We start from the raw sequence: 21212 nt of genomic DNA on the forward strand, positions 1-21212 counted from the left end.
GAACCATGAAGCTGCTGGTCCTCTGCTGACCTCCCTGCTCCGTTCATCCAGGCAGCAGTAAGTCCAGTCATGGCTGCCTCTACCTTTGAGAATCACTCTCCAGAACCAATCCCTGGCTCCAGACAGGGCCTGGCAACAAGAATTGGGCACTGAACTTGCGTCCGGGCCCAGTTAGTGACTTTGCACTAAAGAAGGGGGCAGCCGGGGGAGAGGCTGAGGGAAGAAGGTCTGGAGGCCACTGATTTTAAAAGAGGACTTCTGATTAAGGTCTCCCCTCCCCACACCACTTCCTGCCCCATTGTGTAACTCCTTTGCTTTTTGGCTTTCCCCCATGCAAGTTCAATCCTCCCACCAGTCTAAAATTTGAGACTGGGCGGAAAATGGCCCTAAAGTGCCTATTAATTGACCTCTTAGGGGCCTCAACTGGGACAAAGGCAGGCTTCTAATCTGAGGCCATGCCTGCCCCAGTATAAAATTGCTGCATAGTAGGGGTTTCAATTTCACACACTACACCATCTCTTGCCCACCTAAAAGCCCACTAGTGGAGGAGCTTAAAATTCTGGTCCATGTCTCTGGTTTCCAAGTGGTATTCAAGAAATTTGTCTGTGATATTGAAGCATATAGACTTGGAAGATCTTAAGTTTGATCCTGGTATTATTACCAAATAGACAAGGGACAAAATTTAATGATCAACATTGGGAATTGTCTGCGGGCTAGAAAACTGGAGTGATTCCTGTTGTAGACGTTGTCAGGAGGTTTGACGGGACTATGGCTGTCAAGTTTGCTTGTCTTTCTCCCCCCTTCCTACCATAAATCCTGGTGCAGACCAGATATCCTGTCTCTGAGAGCTATCAGCCAATCAGAAAACAGCAGCTGTCCAGTACCAGCATCACCATCGGGAGCAATGGTCACTTCTGGTATTCCAGTGAGACAGAGGCAGAAGATGGAGCCCCAGGAACAAGCTCTGTGGGCAGAGGCACCAAGGCCAGACAGGAACGCCCAGTCAAAATTGGGGGGAGAGTGATGCATCAATTTAAAGGGGTGGTGGGGGTCTCACTGATGCTGAGGAGGGATGGGAGGAGGCTCAAGTGAAGCATAAAAGCTAGCATTGGCTGATTAGGCTGACTGCCCTGATTCTGTGCTCCTCAATCTCAGTATACTCAATCATTGTGGCATGTAAGGAGGCCATTTGACCCATTGAATCCATGCTGGTACTCTGTAGAGCAATCAGTCAGTCAGTTCCATTCCCCCGCTCTATCCCTGAGGTTCTGAGAGTTTATTTTCTTCAAGTGCCCATCAGGTATCCTTTTGAAATCACTGTTTGTCTCGGCTTTCAACATCATCGTAGGTGATGAGTTCCAGATCATTACTACAGGCATTCCTGAGGTCTAACTATAGCTTGGCCCTATGGGATGAGGCCTGCCAGTGGCTTTCAAGGGCCTCAATTGCTTTCCCGCCCTGGACTAAATTGAAGGAGGCACAAAGGCATTGGGATCTTCACCATATACCTTCCCACCTGGTCACAGGCCCACCCCCCACCTCCCTGGCAGGAGGAGAGGAGGGAGTTGGAGGGGGTTGGGGGGTGGGGTGATTGGAGAGAGAGGGAGCACCACAATTGGTGTTAATAACCCTGGGAAACAGAAGTAAAATCAAACAGGTTTCCCACTCTAAATCATTGGGCAGTGACTACTACTGGAAAGCTTGGTGGGGGGTGTGGTTGAGCTCTGTTTCTGGGCAATGGGATGACCACGTGCTTAGAGCAAAATTTAAAAAGTAAAAATCAGTAAGGATCTCCTGTGACCAATCCCTCTGGAAGTGCATTTTTTGGCACAGGACCAACTTGTATGTTTGGATGTCAGTCAAGGACACAATTATGCTCAGTGACAATATCTCCCTTCACGAAACACTTGCTGAAAGTCACCAGGCTCACACATGCAGAATGTAATTTGAACAAGCTCCTAGAAAATCTGAACTCTAGCATGTCCGTATCAGAACAGAATGGAAAACCATAGAAAAATAAATCATTCCACTTTCTATTGAGGAAAAGGAATAATTCTTTAAAAGTTGGTCATTATTTTCAATTATAAAATAATTAAATGTGTACCAGTTGTGAAGTTTACCTATGCAATTGAAAAATGACTTAGTCATTAACTGCATTGTGGTGGTGAGCCATACAAATCAGCATGGTTCCAGGTTGAATGGTTCCTGGTTTGTGCTGTGTTCTTTGGAATGGGTACCGGTGTTCCTTCATCATTGCTAGGTCCCCGTAGTTGCCTATCCAGTGCCAGAGGGTTCGTCTCCTTCCTGGGTTGACGGGCTTATCTTACGAAGAAGGGTTAAACAGTTGGGGTCGAGACCCACTGGAGTTTAAAAGAATGAGAGGTGATCTTATTAAGATACATGGGGCCTGAACTTCTTCAAGTTAAAGAAGATGAATCACCACCACCTTCTGAAGAGCAATTAGGGGTTGGCAATAAGTACAGGCCTCGTCAGAGACACCCACATCCCTTGAAAGAATAAACAATGAAGAAAAAATACATTGAGAATGAGTCGGCATCTTCAAGAAGGGAAGACAGTGAAGTGGAGAACACTGAAGAAGGGAACAAACGGTACTAAATCCTTATCCCGTATGCATGTTATGTTGGTATAGTTTAGTTTTGTAAGTTTATTTATTTATTAGTCACAAGTAGGCTTACACTGCAATGAAGTTACTGTGAAAATCCCCTAGTTGCTACACTCTTGCACCTGTTCGGGTACACTGAGGGAGAATTTAGCGTGGCCAATGTGCCTAACCAGCACTTCTTTTGGACTGTGGGAGGAAACTGGAGTCCCTGGAGAAAACCCAGGCAGACTCGAGAAAAACGTGCAGACTTCAAACAGACAGTGACCCAAGCCAGGAATTGAACCCGGGTCCCTGGCGCTGTGAGGCAGCAGTGATATTGTGCCACCATGCTTATCTTCCCTTTCAACAATACTAATGAAGTACTGTAGCCTTGCCTTGAACCTTGAAGCATATATGATCTCATTTGTCCCAAATATGCTTTTCCCCCACTCTTCTATATCTTATGTGATGACACCTGATACTCCACTGGCCTTTTATACCTGCAAGCCAGCTTTTAATGACAAAGTGCTTGGATCACTAAAACCGTTTATTCATTTAAATTGAATAAAGCTTATATGCAGCATTTCAGAGGTCTTCATAGCAAATTAAGTATTCCAGAGATCTTCATAGCAAATGAAGTATTACACAGTGGCACAGTGGTTAACACTGTTGCCTCACAACGCCAGGGACCTGGGGTCAATTCCTGGCTTGGGTCACTGTCTGTGTGGAGTTTGTACATTTTCCCTGTGTCTGCGTGGGTTTCCTCCACGCATTCCAGTTTCCTCCCACAGTCCAACGATGTGCAGGCTAGGTGCATTGGCCATGTTAAATTCACCCTCAGTGTGCCTGAATAGGCGCCGGATGTGGCAAGTGGGGGATTTTTATAATAACGTCATTACAGTGTGAATGTAAGCCTACTTGTGACAAATAAATAAACTTTACTTACTTTTACTTTTAAAGTGTAGTTACTGTTTATTGTAGGAAAACATGGTAGTGAATTTACAGATTGCGAGGTATCAAAAGCATTAATGAAATAAATGACTAGATAATCTTTATAATATAACCACAAAATTTGCTAGAAAAACTCAGCAGGTCTAGCAGCATCTGTGGAGAGAAACAGAGTTAACATTTCAAGTCCATATGACTCTTCTTCACAGCTGATAATCTTTGTTAATGAAATTGGCTAAGGCATACATGTTTGCTACTGTCCTGGATTTTTGCCACTCACCTGTTCTTCAAATGACTTGAAATGTTGACACCCACCTGATAGGGAAAGGAATGGTGGCACAGTGGTTATTGCTGCTGCCTCACAGCACCAGTTTGCTAGCGATTAAGACCATCAGCGGATACAGCAAGATATAGATCGGTTGGGCAGAGAGATGGCCGATGACAAATATGAGGTAATGCATTTTGGAAGGTCTAATACAGAGAGGAAATATACAGTAAATGGCAGAACCCTTAAGAGTATTGATAGGCAGAGGGATCTGGGTGTACAGGCACACAGGTTACTAAAAGTGGCAATGCAGGTGGAGAAGGTAGTTAAGAAGATATATGGCATGCTTGCCTTCATCAGCCGGGGCATTGAATTTAAAAATTGGCAAGTCATGTTGCAGCTTTGTAGAACCTTAGTTAGGCCGCACTTGGCATGTAGAGTTCAATTCTGGTCGCCACACTACAAGAAGGATGTGGAGGCTTTGGAGAGGGTACAGAAAAGATTTATCAGGATGTTGCCTGGTATAGACACCATTAGCTATGAGGAGACATTAGAGAAACTTATTTTGTTCTCAGTGGAACGACGGAGGTTGAGGGGCTGACCTGATAGAAGTCTAGATGATTATGAGGGACATGGTGGCGACTGGGTGGATGGCCAGAAGCTTTTTCCTAGGGTGGAAGAGTCAGTTACTAGGGGGAATAGGTTTAAGGTGTGAGGGTCAAGGTTTAATGGAGATGTACGAGGCAAGTTTTTTGCACAGAGAGTGGTGGGTGCCTGGAACTCACTGCTGGGGGAGATAGGGGAAACAGATACGATAGTGACTTTTAAGGGGCACCTTGACAAATACATGAATAGGATGGGAATAGAGGGATTTGGTTCCCAGGAAGGGTAGAGAGTTTTAGTTCAACATGGTCAGTGCAGGCTTAGAGGGCTGAAGGGTCTGTTCCTGTGCTGTAATTTTCTTTGTTCTTCGTTCAGGGACCAGAGTTCACTTCCTGGCTTGGGTCACTGTCTGTGCAGAGTCTGCATGTTCTCCCTTTGTCTGCAAGGGTTTCCTCCAGGTGCTCTGGTTTCCTCCCACGGTCCAAAAGATGTGCTGGTTAGGTGCATTGGCCATGCTAAATTTTCCCTCAGTGTACCCGAATAGGTGCCAGAGCATGGCGACTAGGGGATATTCACAGTAACTTAATTGCAGGGTTAATGTAAGCCTACTTGTGATATTAATAAATAAACTTTAAAACTTTAAAGTTTTAAAACATTAAAACTTTAAAACAGGCAGCAGCCTGACAGTTCTTAGACTATTGAAAGTGGCTATTGAGCTTCTTGAGCCTGTTCTGCCATTCAGTTAGATCATGGCCCAAAGATGTGCGGGTTAGGTTTATTGGCCATGATAAATAGCCTCTTACTGTTGGGGGGAATTAGTGTGGTAAATATGTGGGGTTACGGAGATGGGTGGGATTCTGGTCAGTGCAGGCTCAATGTAGATTCTGTACAGCTGATTCTATGGTTGACCTGTAGCTTATCTCCATCTACTCACCTTGATTCTGTAATCCTTAATAACCCTTTGCTGGACAGAAATCTCATATTATGAGCATTTGTGATTGACCTAGCCTTAACAGTATTTTTGGAGTGAGGAATGTGGGACAGGATTTTCACCAGGACATTCTGAATCCTGCTGTCTGGCTGAAATGTGGGTCAACAGAGTAAAAAGTCTGACAACACCAGGTTTCAGTCCAATCAGTTGGACTTTTTACTGTGTTTACCCCAGTCCAACACCAGCATATCCACATCATGAAATGTGGGTCAACAGCCTGCACTGTGCGGGAAACACTCGCTCATCTGTGCTTTTATTGAGGGGGTTGGGAGGGCTTCTAATAATGGCCAGGGCGTGAACTCGGAATCTAATTGAGGATGCAGGCTGGACCCTCTCTCAGCTGGTGGGCCAGTCAGCTTGTAAAGAGCAACAGGCTCAATGGAAAGTAAGTAAGAGAGCGGGTGGTTCAAAACAGATGCACCAAATTTAACGTAGCCAAGCTCTACCTCTGCCTCCTCCCTCCCCAGCCAGCTGCTATGAAGCTGCTTCAGACTGTTCATGTGGCCCTCCACACCTGCAGGTACCTAGAGACTGACTGGAACCTTGAATGACCATTAACTTAAATATAAGCAAAATGCCGGAATCTGAAACAAAAACAGAAAATGCTGGAAAATTTCAGCAGGTCTGATAGCGCCGATGGAGAGAAAATAGTGCCAACATTTCAAGTCTGACTGAAGTTGTTTTCCTTCGAGCAGAGGAGACTGGGGTAGGGGGGACATGATTGAGATGTATAAAATCATGACAGGCATAGATAGAGTAGATAGGAAGAAACCTTTCCCTTTGGGGGCATAGATTTATGGTAAGGTGTCGGAGCTTTGGAGGGAATGTGGAGGTGGTGGGAGTTTGGAAGTCACTGTCTGAAGAGATGGTGAAGGCAGAGACCCTCATAATGTTTAAGTATTTAGATGTGCACTTGCAATGCCAAGGTATAAAAGACTATGGACAAAGTAGTGGATTAGGATAGTTGGGTGGTTTGATTTTGACCAGAGCAGACATGATGGACCAAAGGGATTTTTTTCTGTGCTATGTAGTATCTGTTAAAAGGGGCCCATTAGTCTCCCTCTTTCTCTTAATATATTTGTAAAAGCTTTTAGTATTGTCCTTGTTATCCCTCACAAGTTTTTTTTCTCAGATTTCTTTTATTTGCCTGTGCAGGTTTCTCAGTATCCCTTTGCAGTCTTGTTAATATCTCTCCCCCGGAAGGGTCAGTCTAGGTTATGTGTTTAAGTCTCTGGAGTATAGGCTGACACCCCTTAACCATCTGACTCAGATGTATGAGTACTATAACTGAGTCAAGCTTGAGACTATATTGCATTGCGACAGTAATAGCGTGACTAATGTAGCGTTTGAAAAAAACTAGGACAATGATTTTTTTTAAATCTTCACCTTGAGTTTCAAACCCCACATGATATTTGGAGCAGACTTGTACCAGACTTGAAATCATAGAATTGAATTGCCAAGGGGAACTCCATCAGTGTATTACTGTCTCCATAATTCCTGAATCTGGTTTCCTTGGTAACATATCACAAAGGGACAGGCAGTGATAAGCTGCCTGCTACTGCAATTTGCCACAAATGAAGAAGGCAGTCATCAGAATCAGCCATATAAATATGGTCTTTCCTTTTAAAGTAAACTAAATTTTGAAGAAGGCTGCAGGATTCAAGTCTGTGGTTTTGGCAAAGCTGTTCTGCTCCTGCTTACTCTTGGCACAACTCAGGCCAAATGCCATATTAGTGAGGGTGTCAGTGCACACATCATAAGCATGCTTTATATGTATACAAAGTAGTCAGAATGTGATGTCCTTCAGTGTCCAGTGCCATTTTGGACATTGTTCCTCCAATTAACACCTCTTAAGCACAGTTATGATTCTGGACCAGGCCCCCGAGGTTTTTGCTATTGTCTGGTTTGCGGCCAATAACTTTTTGTTTAAAGTAGACAAAGTTTAAGATCCAAGGCTCTTAATAAGAAAATAAAGCCATAAGATTTTAGGGCTTTGAACAAACAAAATAAACTTTACTATACAAAGCCAGAAACATAAAACAATTGACAATCTATCTTGTACTCTCACATTCACAATCAACATAAGGTGCATGTGAATTAACAGGCAAACTCAGGTTGAACACATGACACTGCACAACAAATGACAGATGTGACCACGACAGATCCCATAGATTTCTCAGCCACCCACCCCGATGTCAGTATCCACTGCAAATTATACAATCTTGTTAAAACTGTCTCTCTTATAAGGAATCGCAAATCTTTTTCTTCCCTTTTGAAGAGCTAGCCTCAGAATTGCCTGAAAAAGTCACTCCATCTGATCTGATCCCAGGGTTTCAAACTCAACTTCTGAGACTCTGTTCTGTTGGATTCTTGAGTCTGTAGTCAAGCGCCAACTCACAAGTACAACTTCATTCTTCAGCCATACGAAGCAGAACACTACTGCTCCAAAGGGTTACCTTTGTCCCAATGGCCCACAGCATAGAGTCATGTACTTTCTGCTGCCTGTTCAGCTCTCCGGGGCCCGGGTCAAGCCCTGACTAAAGTCTGTTGAACGCAGCACTTTTACTCCCTCAAGCCTCCCTTTCTGCTCCTCTCCCCTGGTCCTCTACCATGTTCCCTTTACCTCTCTGGGACCTCTCCCTGTCTCCTCTTCCTGCCCCATGTGCCAGAACTCCTCTGTTTTATGGAGTCCCACTCCTGGGTTCTGATATTGGATTTTCTTGTCAAAGTCTTTCCCACCCAGGTGCACCGAGCACCTGTCCCTGGCCTGAAGATCTCACAATGTTGAACAGTGTGTGGAAACTCCCTGGGCATCTGTATATGTAGTTCCTGACTCCAGCAGGAAATCAGGTAAATTCCTATTTCCTGACAACACACAACCAAACGTACTGAGCGGAACAAAGGGCCCCTCAATGGCATTATTTACAGACATTTGCCAGGATTTTATCGCCCCACCCGACAAGGGAATCGGAGTGGGCGCGGGGCGGGCGATGGAAGTGTCTGTTGACCTTGGGCAGAATTTTATGGTTTCGGAAGAAGCAAGGCCCATTGGGTAGAATTTTCTGGCCACACACCCCAAAACCAGAAAATCTTGTGCGAGGTCAATGGATTTTTGCATGGTTCTCCCCACCCCCCTACCCACTGCGATTCCCGTGGCAGGCAGAACGTGAAAATTCCTCCCAGAGTCAGCAACCTGCCTGTCGGTTAATGATTATTTTCAGCTTGTGGAAGTCCAGGGATGTTTGAAGTCTTGGTTACAGTTTGTAAAGTTGGTCGGAAGTGCCAGTTCACATGCAAAAGGTGTTGACTGTGACTGGCAGGGGTCTGAGTACACCAGTTATTCTCAGTAATGGGTGTCATTTAGGAGCTGTGCCCCTTTGGGCTGCAACATGAGCGGGAGATGGTACACAGGCAGCAACAAGACATCAAAAGAGAAAATGCTGGAAAATCTCAGCAGGTCTGGCAGCACCTCGAAGGAGAGAAAAGAGCTGACGTTTTGAGTCCAGATGGCCCTGTGTCAAAGCTAAAAGGCCTTTTCTCCCCATTTGCTTCTCCTTTTCTAAATCTTACCTCTGTCCCATCCATTCCCCCTCCCCCAATATCTTCATTTTAGCTTCTCTGCTGTTTGGCCATTCACATCCTTTATTCACAGCCTTTGTCTAAGTGAGTGGGTGAGAGTCTGGCAGATGGAGTACAGTGTTGGTAAATGTGAGGTCATCCATTTTGGTAGGAACAACAGCAACATGGGCTGTTATTTAAATGGTAAAAAAAATTGCAGCATGCTGCTGTGCAGGGGGACCTGGATATCCTCGTGCAGGAATCTCAAGGAGTTGATTTGCAGGTGCAGCAGATAATTAAGGCGGCAAATGAAATTTTGTCCTTCATTGCTAGAGGGATGGAATTTAAAACAGCGAGGTTATGTTGCAGCTGTATAAGGTGCTGATGAGGCCACACCTGGAGTACTGTGTTTAGTTTTGGTCTCCTTACTTGAGAAAGAATATACTGGCACTGACGGGGGTACGGAGGAGATTCACCAGGTTTTCTCCGGAGTTGAGAGTGTTGGCTTACGAGGACAGATTGAGTAGACTGGGTCTATACTCATTGGAATTCAGAAGAGTAAGGGGAGATCTTATAGGAACATATAAGATTATAAAGGAAACAGATAAGATAGGAGCAGGGAAGTTGTTTTCACTAGCGAAGTGAAACTAGAACTAGGAGGCGTAGCCTGAAAATAAGGGGAAGCAGATTTAGGACTGAGTTGAGGAGGAACTTCTTCACACAAAGGGTTGTGAATCTGTGGAATTTCCTGCCCAGTGAAGCAGTTGAGACTACCTCATTGAATGTTTTTAAGGCAAGGATAGATACATTTTTGAACAGTAAAGGAATTAAGGGTTACGGTGAGCAGGCAGGTAAATGGAGCTGAGTCCACAAAAAGATCAGCCACGATTTTATTGAATGGTGGAGCAGGCTCGAGGTGCCAGATGGCCTACTCCTGCTCCTAATTCTCATGTTCTTATTCTCTCTGTGGACAGCCATTAACAGCCTCTTCCCCTGGTTTCTGTGGCTATGACTCATCTTTCATTCCTTCACCCTGCAGTATAAATATCTCCTATTTTCAATGCTTTTTAGCTTTGACAAAGGGCCATCTGGACTCAAAACATCAGCTCTTTTCTCTATTAAATAAAATAAAATGAAAACAAAGGGGTCAAAATGGGATAAAGCAAATCGTCTGAAGTTGTCGAATTTGATGTTGAGACTGGAAGGCTGTAAAGTGCCTAGCCGTAAGATGAGATTTCAGTTTATGTTGAGCTTCACTGGAACATTGCAGCAAGCCAAGGACAGACATGTGGGCATGGAAGCATGATCGTGTGTTAAAATGGCAAGCAACTAGAAGGTCAGGGTCCTGATTGCACACAGACCGAAGGTATTCAGCAATGCGATCAGCCAGTCTATGCTTGGTCTCTCCAATATAGAGGAAACCACATTGGGAGCAGCGAATGCAATAGACTAAATTGAAAGAGGTGCAAGTGAAACACTGCTTAACCTGGAATGAATGTTTTGGACCTTGGATGGTAAGCATAGAAGAGGTAAAGGGACAGGTGTTACACCTTCTGCGATTGCATGGAAAGATGCCATGACTGACAGGAGAGGCGTTGGGTATAGTGGAGGAGTGGACTAGGTTATCCCAGAGGGAATGGTCTCTGCTGAATGCTGACAGAGGGAGTGAAGGGAAGATGTGTTTGGTGATGGCATCACACTGGAGTTGACGAAAATGGTGGAGGATTGGGGAAGTGCCGGATGATTGGAAAACGGCTAATGTTACGCCGTTGTTTAAGAAGGGTGCCAGGCAAAAGGCGGGGAATTATAGGCCGGTTAGTTTAACGTCTGTGGTAGGTAAAATGTTAGAATCTGTCATTAAGGAGGAAATTGCGAGGCATCTTGAAGGGAATTGCTTGATAGAGCAGACGCAGCACGGTTTCATTAAAGGGAAGTCGCGTCTGACAAATTTACTGGAGTTCTATGAGAATGTGTCTAGGGCGGTGGATAGAGGAGAGCCGGTGGATGTGGTCTTTCTGGATTTTCAGAAGGCGTTTGACAAAGTACCTCACAAGAGGTTATTGCAGAAGGTCGAGGGACATGGAGTTGGGGGTAGGGTGTTAGCGTGGATAGAGGATTGGTTGTCAAATAGGAGGCAGAGAGTGGGGGTCAACGGGTGCTATTTGGATTGGCGGATGGTGACTAGTGGAGTGCCCCAGGGGTCGGTGCTGGGGCCTCAGCTATTTACCATTTATATAGATGACCTGGAGGAGGGAACCGAGTGTATGGTGTCGAAATTTGCTGATGACACCAAGATTGGGGGAATGGCAAATTGTGCGGAGGGTGTGGAGAGTCTGCAGAAGGATCTAGATAGGCTGGGCGAATGGGCCAGGAAATGGCAAATGGAATTTAATGTTGGCAAGTGTGAGGTGGTCCACTTTGGTAGGAATAATGGTAGGAAGGACTATTACTTACGGGGCGAAAAACTGCAGCAGGCGGCGGTGCAGAGGGACCTCGGGGTCCTTGTGCATGAGTCGCAAAAACCCAGCTTGCAGGTGGTCAGGAAGGCGAATGGGATGCTGGCCTTCATAGCGAGGGGGATTGAATATAAAAGTAGGGAGGTCTTGCTGCAGCTGTATAGGGCATTGGTGAGGCCGCAGCTGGAGTACTGTGTGCAGTCTTGGGCGCCGCACCTGCGCAAAGATATTTTGGCCTTGGAGGGAGTGCAGAGGAGGTTTACTAGGCTCATACTGGAGTTGAGGGGGTTGAGCTATGAGGAGAGGCTGAATAAACTAGGCTTGTACTCGTTGGAGTTTAGAAGAATGAGGGGAGATCTCATTGAGACGTATAAGATGATGAATGGGATGGATAGGATAGAGGTGGAGAGACTCTTCCCGCTCAAAAAAGACAGTAGGACTAGGGGGCACAGCCTCAAGATAAAAGGGGGGCGGTTTAGAACGGAATTGAGGAGGAACTTCTTCACTCAAAGGGTGGTGAATCTTTGGAATTCTCTGCCCGTTGAAGTGGTGGAGGCTGCCTCGCTAAATATTTTTAAGACGCGGGTTGATGGGTTTTTGATAAGCGAGGGGGATTAAGGGTTATGGGGAGAGGGCGGGAATGTGGAACTGAGCCACGACAGATCAGCCATGATCTTATTGAATGGCGGGGCAGGCTCGAAGGGCTGGATGGCCTACTCAAAGAACAAAGAACAACCCAGCACGGGAAACAGGCCCTTCGGCCCAACGAGCCCGCGCTGCCGCATCACCCTACACCTATTCTACCCTGCGTGTCTACGAATAGAACCCCTGACTTAGCCAGATTCAGGGGAGAATAGTGTCAATTTGGTAAAACCAATCAGCCTAAGAGCACATCTTTGGGGTGTGGGAGGAAACCGGAGCGCCCGGAGGAAACCCACGCAACCACAGGGAGAATGCGCAAACTCCCACAGACACAGGCCCAAATCCATGTATCTGCACAGCTAGCAGTGATAGTCACCGAGCTGTTGCGGCACCCATCTACCGGTCCAGGATCAAGCACACACACCGACACGAAGTACTAGGCCACTCCTGGAACCTCCAAGAGTAGCCCACGCACGACCCACCGTGTGCATGCTCCTCGTTTGACAACGAGGTGGACCTCCACCTGCGGAATAAAAGACAAAAACGTTAATCACAAGCCTGCCTTTCCGGTCTCTCCCGAGGTTCTAACCCTTATTTAATACCCCTACCATAACCCTCCATCCTCCTTTCACTCATGTGCCTATCTAACTGAACCTTAAACGAGTCCAACGTTCCCGCCTCCACCACCCTACTCGATAGCGCGTTCCATACCCCCACAACTCTCTGCATAAAGAACCTTCCTCTCATATCCAAATTATATCTCTCCCCCCTCACCCTTAAATCATGTCCTCTTGTATTTGTTACCAATCTAGGGAGCAGTCTCTCACTATTGACTCTGTCTATTCCCTTCAGTATCTTATATAACTCTATCATGTCCCCCCTCAATCTCCGTCTTTCCAAGGAGAAAAGTCCCAGTTTCTCCAACCTTTCCTCGTAACCCAGCCCCTCCATGCCAGGCAACATCCTGGTAAACCTCCTCTGCACTCTCTCCAGAGCCTCCACGTCCTTCCGGTGGTAAGGTGACCTGAACTGGACGCAGTACTCCAAATGCGGTCTAACCAACGTTCTATACAACTGAAGCATTAGACGGCAGCTTTTAAACTCTATCCCCCTTCCTATAAAGGCTAGCATTCCATAAGCCTTCCTGACAACATTCTCCACTTGTGTCGCAGCCTCCATGGATTTGTGAACTGCACTCCCAGGTCCCTCTGTGTTTCTATACTCCTAATTTGTCTACCTTTAATCACATAGCTCCTCTCTACATTATTCCTTCCAAAATGCATCACCTCGCATTTGTCAGGATTAAATTCCATCTGCCACCTATCTGCCCACTGCACCAACCTATCTATATCCTGTTGTATCACCTCACAATCCACTTCGGTACCCGCCAACCCTGCCATCTTGGTGTCATCAGCAAACTTGCTGATCACACCACCTACGCTGTCTTCCAAGTCATTTATGTATACTACAAAGTGGAGAGGTCCCAGTACTGAGCCCTGCGGCACACCACTGGTCACTGGCCTCCAGCCGGACAAAGTCCCCTCCACTACTACCCTCTGTCTCCTATTACCCAGCCAGTTCTCAATCCACCTAGCTACCTGACCTCGTATCCCATGCGCCTTAACCTTTTCTACCAGCCTACCATGAGGGACTTTGTCAAACGCCTTACTGAAATCCAAACTCCTGCTCCTATTTCTTATGTTCTTATGTTCTAAGCTGGTGAGATGAAATATGGGAACAAGGGGGGTGCTTTATCCTTGTTCTGGGTGGCGGGGGAGGAGCTGAAGGTCATGGCATGGGAGATAGACTGTATGTTGTTGAGGGCCTTGTCGACAACTGTAGATGGGAACCTACGGTTGAGGAAAAAGGAGCACATATTAGAAGCGCCACTTTGGAAAGAGGCATCATCGGAACAAATGCGACGGAGACGAAGGAGTTGACAGAAAAGAATGGAGTCCTTACAGGATGTAGGGTATGAAGAGCTGTAGTCCAGATAGCTGTGGGAGTCAGTGGGCTTGTAATGGATATTGGTAGAAGTGGAGACAGAAGATCAAGGAAGGGAAGGGAAGTGTCTGAGATGGACCAGGTGACCATTTTATCCAGCAATAAGATATGCTACTCACAGGAGTGATGGGTTCTGAGCAGAAAGCCTTATCTACTTATCATGAGCAGATTTCTACCTCCAGCAAAGGTCCCCTGGGAGCTACTGGCCTGATCTTCTCCTGAGCCCTCACTCAGCAACAGTTTGGGAGAGGGAAGTGGTGAACAAGAGAGAGTGGCAGAGGGATGTAATGAGTGTAAGAATTGGCGAATGGCAGAGTTGGCCAGCGGGAAGGAATCATTAAGAAGAAAGATCTTGGAGGGAAGCCACTATCCAGGCGAGGCAGTAAACGGAAAGGTCAGAAGGGAGGTGACAAGCAGGAGAGACAGCAAGCAGGAGTAAATGCGAGGAAGGCAGTGAACAGAAGGACCATGGAAGGAAGTGACGAGTCATGAGAATTGGGGCCAGAGGTGGCAAAGAGACTGGTCAAGGAGGGAAACAATGAGTGGGAGATACAGGAGATGTGGCAAGACATTGGGAAGTGGTGAGGGGTTGGGAAAAGTGTCGAGGAGATGGGAGAGGCAGGCAGAAAGACGGGAGAGGCGGGCAGGAGACGGGAGAGACAGGCAGGAGACGGGAGAGGCAGGCAGAAAGATGGGAGAGGTGGGCAGGAGATGAGAGAGGCGGGCAGGATACGGGACAGACAGGCAGGAGACGGGAGAGGCAGGCAGAAAGATGGGAGAGGTGGGCAGGAGATGAGAGAGGCAGGCAGGAGATAGGAGAGGCAGGCAGGAGACGGGAGAGATGGGCAGGATAAGGACGACGGACAAGTTGGTGATGGGAAGCAGTGAGCAGAAGGAAGGTTGGAGGAGCTAGTACAGTAATATAAAGTATTTTGGTTAGTCTGAGTTCCTAAGAGAATTTTTGAACCAGCTTGGATCAAGGCAACCAATAGGTTTTTAATGCAAAATTTACAGGTCGGGAACATAACCCACCCTTACTACATGTTTGATAATGTCACGTAGTATCATACTGTTTTATTTGTCACATTTTTGTTCAGCGCTTCATTGTTTAGAAACACATCGGGAGTGCTAACCGAGGTAGCTGGAATTTGCCGGATTAGATATGTGGGATTTACCTGGGCACTTGTCCACATAGCCAGGTAGATGACTGTGCTAAATTCACAGCTAGTTCTGGAACATGTGGTTTTAATATTATTGCTGGAAATTTGTCAGGGCCCATAGCTTTTGCTGTATCCAGTAACTTTGGTAATTACTTGATATCACATGGAATGAATGAATTGCCTAAAGAATGGCATCTGTGATTCTGGGCACTTCAGGGAGATAGCAAGATAAATCATCCACTCAATACTCCTGGCTGAAATGGTTCCAACCTTGTCTTTAACACTGATATATTGGTCTCCCCCATCATTGAGGATGGGGACACATTGAGGAGGGACACTCCTCCACTTTTATTGCCCACCACTATTCAGGACTGAATGTGCCAGGACTGCAGGATTTTCATCTGATTGATTGTGGGATCACTTTGCCCTTTTCTTGCCTCAGCTGCTTGTCTTGCAAGTTGTCCTTTTGTTAGCTTTGGCAGGTTGGCAGCTCACAGAATCCCTACAGTGCAGAAGGATGCCATTAGCTTTGTTTTTATGCATGGGCTAGTGTTTGTTGGCCATCCCTAATTGCTTTTAGTGGCTTGTTAAGCCATTTCAGAAGGCATTTAAGAACCAATCACATTGCTGGGGGTTTGGAGTCACACATGAGCTAGACCAGGTAAGGGCATTAATGAACGTTACAACAATCAACAGTTGTTTCATGGTCATCATTAGACTTTTAATTCCAGATTTTTTTAATGGATTCTGCTTTGGTGGGATGCGAACCTGAGTCCCTGAATTGCTAGTCCAGCGGCAATATCATTATGCCACTGTTGCTGCTCCTGGCACTTGCTTTGAACCAGAATTGATCCCTCAGCTTGATGATAATGGTAATGAAAAATATGCTGGGCTATGAAATTGCAGGTTGTGGTTGAATACAATTCTGCAGCTGTTGATGGCCCATAGCGCCTTGTGGATACCCAGTTTTCAGTTGTTAGATCTGTTCCAAATCTATCCTGTATAGCATAGTGGCAGTGCCACACAATATGTTAGAGGATATCCTCATTGTGAAGACACAATCAAAGATGGTGCAGTGATCGCTCCTACCAGTACTGTCAGGGACAGGTGCACCTGTGACAGATAAGTTGATGAAGGCAAGGCCAAGTCGATTTTTCCCTCATGGTTCTCTTGTCACCTGCCACAGACCTGGTCTAGTGTCCTTTAGGGCTTGGCCAGATCAGTCAGTGGTGGTGCGATCAAACGGTAGTGAACATCCAGATGGTATTCTGTGCCTTTGTTATCCTCTCTTTCCTCCAACATGGAAGAGAACTGATTCATTAACTGAGGGAGGGCAGTCACTGATAATCAGCAGTAGGCTTCATTGCTCAGGCTTGAGCTGATGTCATGAGACTACATGGGGTCCGGGCTTAACATTAATGATTTCTGAGTCATTCCCTCCTGACTGTATACCACTGTGCCTGGTGACCCTGGTGGGAGAAGACTTACCCAGGGATAGTGATGGTGGTGTACAGGGCATTGTGTGTAAGCTATAATTCCATGACTATGACTATGGCTGAGAGTTTGCACCCGCGTTTGCCACGTGTGTAATTGGTGATATGGGTGTAAAATCCTGCTATGGGCCAAAACTCCAATTATCCCTGCCCCTGTCATTATGTAATGAGGGTCCCACCCAGAAAGGTTCCCGCACGGGTAAATATGGCCCATGGAGTTTGGGGGGGGGGGGGGGGGGAAACGACATGCCCAGATAGTACCCCAACATTGCCCCCTAGCACCTGAGCACTGCCTCCTTGATGCATGGGTACTGTATCCAAGCACACTGACTTCCCTCCTTTCCTCTCTGATGGTTCCCCAGGGGTACCATCTTCCCCAGGGGTGGACCCTCTGGCGAGTTACATGGAGTGGAGGGTGGGGTGGTGGTCTCTGTGTGCATGGGGTGGGATTGTTCCTCTTTTTTATCTGGAGGATTTGGGAAAATGTTGCTGACTTTTTCAAGCACCCCCTGCCAGCGTGACAGACATGTCCCCAGCAATTTTTTCTTCTAAGTGCTGGACAATAAAGCAAGAAAAGCCGGCTGTGCAGCCAGCAAACTGCGCGCTGCTTTTCTCACCTGGTCCAGCATTAAGAGAAGATGGAAAATTCTGCCCGACGGCAAGCTGTAGCTTGTAACAGCTGTCCCAATTTTGACACAAACTAACCACCCCCTCGCCCATGTTAGTAAAAAGGATATTGCAAAGTCAAATACATGTCAGTTTTACCAGAGTAAAACCATGTTAACTGTATAATCTTCGGAAATTAATTGCAGCATTAGCTCAATGGCTAGCATAGGCATGATGGGCCAAATAGTCTCCTTCATGTCTTTAATGTTTCTGTGATTCTATCATCTGGTAAAATATCTTATTGACTATCGCTGAACTGCAAATGTCTTCCTTTTAATGAAGGGAAACCAGATGATTAGGTCTTGGACCTAATTAGGAGATTTGTGGGTTATTAGTTCTAAAGATGGTCATACACAGTTCAACAACAAGTATAACAAGAATGTAGAGTCACCTTGGCTCAGTGATAGCACCTTTACAAAGATAGCTCAGTGATTACCATAACAAAGATAGGGTCACCTTGACTCAGCACCATTATAAAGGTACGGTCATCATGCCTCAATGATTACTGTTTCAAAGGTTAGAGTTACCTTGGCTCAGTGATAGCACTGTTACAAAGATAAAGTCTCCTTGGCTCAATGATAGCACCATTAGAAAGATAGGGTCACCTTGACTCAGCACCATTACAAAGATAGGGTCACCTTGGTTTAGTGATTGCTGTTACAAAGATAGAGTTACCTTGGCTCAGTGATAGCAACGCTTTGAGTATGAGGTTAGTAAAGTGTTATGTTTTGGGAATGTGTTTCTTTAAGGATAAATGAAGGGAATCATGTGACTGTTCTGAGTCTGCTTTACAACAGGCCTAGGTCACATGGCTGTTAAAGGTCAAAGAACAGCCTGAGTTGCTTTGCTGAAAATAAGATGCAAGTTGTTCATATTTGGTGACAATGGCAGCAGCATTTATGTTTACAGTAGCTGGACTGATGTTCTTCCAAGTCCCAGACAGATGTTGAGAATATTGGGTTGTGAGTTTGTTAAATTTGTCTACCTCAATCTTTAAACTACACATTTACTCCTAAGTTGAAAGAGAGTTGGTGTCCCAAGGATAGTTAATAGTATTTCTGCCTGGATACGAGGCCCCTGCAATTCACATTACCATGGAAATGAGTTTTGTGAGTGGATATCCCTGAAAATAGACACATAAATGGAAACGAATTTTCCTGTTCCACCTGCCACAGAAATTGGAACGGGCAAAGGGCAGACCATGGGAAAGTCTGACCTCAGGTGGGATTTTCCAGTTTTGGGTGAGTGTGGCCGGAAAATCCCGTCCGTGCAGTCGATCAGGATCTAGCAGACAGGAGGAATCAGCTAGAGGCTGAATGTCTATTATTTACACTGTGCAAAGAAGTGGATGGGATCTCGTGCTCAGATTGAAAGGACCTTATTTGTGAGGCTGGAAGATTTACCTGGCTTGCACTGGAGAGAATCTCCAAAGAAAAGACAATTCTGAGGTTAAAGTTACCAGGCTGGCAAAGGAAAGGAATGGAAGTTAACCCTTGAAAGCTAAGAATCACATTGGATTGGGTCCAAGAAAACCAAATGACTGCTTAGGGGACAGTGTCAAGTATACCTGTGAAGTGTTTTTTTTTGGTTGTATTAAAAGTAAAAAGGGGTAAGTTCTGTTCAGTAGTTTAAAGATTGAGGACGGTATTTTGAGCTAGCTTTCGCCATCTGCAAGATTGCTGGCTGGGGGCTCAAGATCAGGTAGTTCTTGCCAGCGAGAATGCAATTTTGGATCTTCACACCCCTCGCAAGTGACATCATCAGGTGGGCGTGAACCTGGTTAATGTGGATTTCCGCTCATTTCAATATTATTGTTACATGATGTCATGACAGCATGGTTTAAAACAGATTGAAACAGAGGTGAACCTGTCGTAAGGTCTCCCCAGGGGTGTAAAGGTAAGTATAGCTGCCACGGGACAAGGGACATGGTCGATAGTGCCCATAATCGTGGGGGGCGGGGGGAGAAAAGGAACCAGACTGAATGCTGGCTTTAATCAGGATTGGGGAGGAGAATCCCTGAGACCTCCATAATGGGGTAGGGGGTAAGTTTATTACTGCTCTGATCAGGGCACCCTTTAAAGGTGGCATCCCGATCTCTGTGCAGCTGGGTTTTACTGATGTGTTTAGTCACCCCCATCCCCACCCAGTATGACGGTGTGAATCACGCCCTGTTAAATTGTTTGGGAAGGGTGTGGTAGAATCTGGAGAGAAACACACTGGTTTTCCTGCCAGAAACAACTCTGGTAAGATTGAGCCCTAAGAATCCTCAAAAAATAGCATTTAGTCAATATTGCTTTTAGTTTGTTGGTTACAGTAAATGTCTTAAAATGTGAAATCTTGTTATGTCATCTTTTCAGCTATCAGCTGGAAGCTCAGATTTATTTTTCTAAAGTTATCAGTCTGGCTATATTTGCCAACACAATAGCAGTTACACCACTGCAAAATTATTCCCTTATCTGTGATTTGCTGTTGATGACCCGAAAGGAGGACGATAATGTTTAAAAGTAGGCCCTTTATTTGTGGTAATGCACATTATTCTTTCTTGATGCGTGTAAGGGATATTTAACCTTAAATTTGTCTACCTCATAAGTTAACTTTCGTTACCTATTGCAATGAATGGTTGTTTTAGAGTTGCTACATTCAGCTTACATGAAGGTAAAGCAAAAAAAACTACAGACATTTGCAGACTAACAATAAAAACAGAAAATATATCTGCATCAGAAAAGAGAAAAGGCACGGCTGACATTTCAGTTATAACAAAAGATTTCTGTGAAACATTAATCTCTCTTTTTACTTCTCGGATGCTGACGGAGTGTGATTTTTATTACTTTTGCTGTTTTAAAATTCAGGCTGTGTGTGCAATCTTAAAAGGTACACAATAAACTGAAGGAAAACAAATCTGGATTGATTGATGTGCTGTGCAGTACCACTTTAGTTCGTATGTACACTAAACAAAGGTATCTTGCATACATCTGGATTTGAATTATCGTAATCCCACCCATTACCACAATGAAGCTAATGGCTGTGTAACGAAACAGTGGCTTTTTAAAGGGACCGGTTGTAAACACATGACTGGTGGCTTCAGCCAGCTGCCAGGAATGTAGATTTATATCGATGCTACAACTGAAAGCAGGGAACCAATTCTCTTCGTAAAATCAGTGATTTATGTACTTTCCGCAATGGATTTTTTTCCCCCTTTCTTCTCTGTATTACATTTACAAATCTCCATAGCGCCGTTATGCAGTCAGCTTTAAGAGTCACAGAATCAGTGACATACCCTTATTGATCAGCCTCACTCTGATGCTGCATGCACCGGCACAGTAACCTCCCCCTGAGCAGGATCTCGATCATCTCCCTGTGTCTTTCTTTCCCCTTTATGTGTGTCTGGCAATATTAGGAGGAATAAGGTAGTGTGTGGTGCCACATGCAGGTAGGGGTAGCTGTTGCCAGTGTGCAGCGTTTACTAAAAATCATTGCAGCAAAGGACTTGTGAGCAGACCGACTGAATGAAGCAGGCTTGTGTATCAGCAAGCCTGCTAGGATGGGCCATTGCTGTTGCAAGCTGTATTACTGCTTTGGTTGTCTGGACAAGAGGGTAATTTAGCTTCCGTTGTTTCTTTTTGTTCCACTGACGCTGTGTGGTGACTAAAGTCATGGTGCAGTTCCAGTTGAAATAATTTCGGGGTTGGCTTTATGATTGTCAAAAGTGTTTTATGAGGAGGAAAATCCTATTTAATTCATAGTGGCCTTGCAGGTTTACATTATTATATTGCGAATCTTGAAGATCTAGGGCATGTGGAAAGCTGCTGTTCAGTTCACAACTC

At 45.5% G+C, this 21212-nt stretch overlaps 1 protein-coding gene across 7 annotated transcripts in view; it reads left to right on the plus strand.

Annotated features, from left to right (window-relative positions):
* LOC145349086 (microtubule-associated tumor suppressor candidate 2-like) overlaps positions 1-21212 on the plus strand; it is a 453839-nt gene that overhangs the window by 386717 nt on the left and 45910 nt on the right. The gene's annotated exons all lie outside the window — the stretch shown is intronic.

The sequence above is a fragment of the Carcharhinus amblyrhynchos genome, chromosome 10 (genome assembly GCF_965287045.1).
Source record: "Carcharhinus amblyrhynchos chromosome 10, sCarAmb.v2.hapA, whole genome shotgun sequence".
In the NCBI taxonomy this organism is placed as follows: Eukaryota; Metazoa; Chordata; class Chondrichthyes; order Carcharhiniformes; family Carcharhinidae; genus Carcharhinus; species Carcharhinus amblyrhynchos.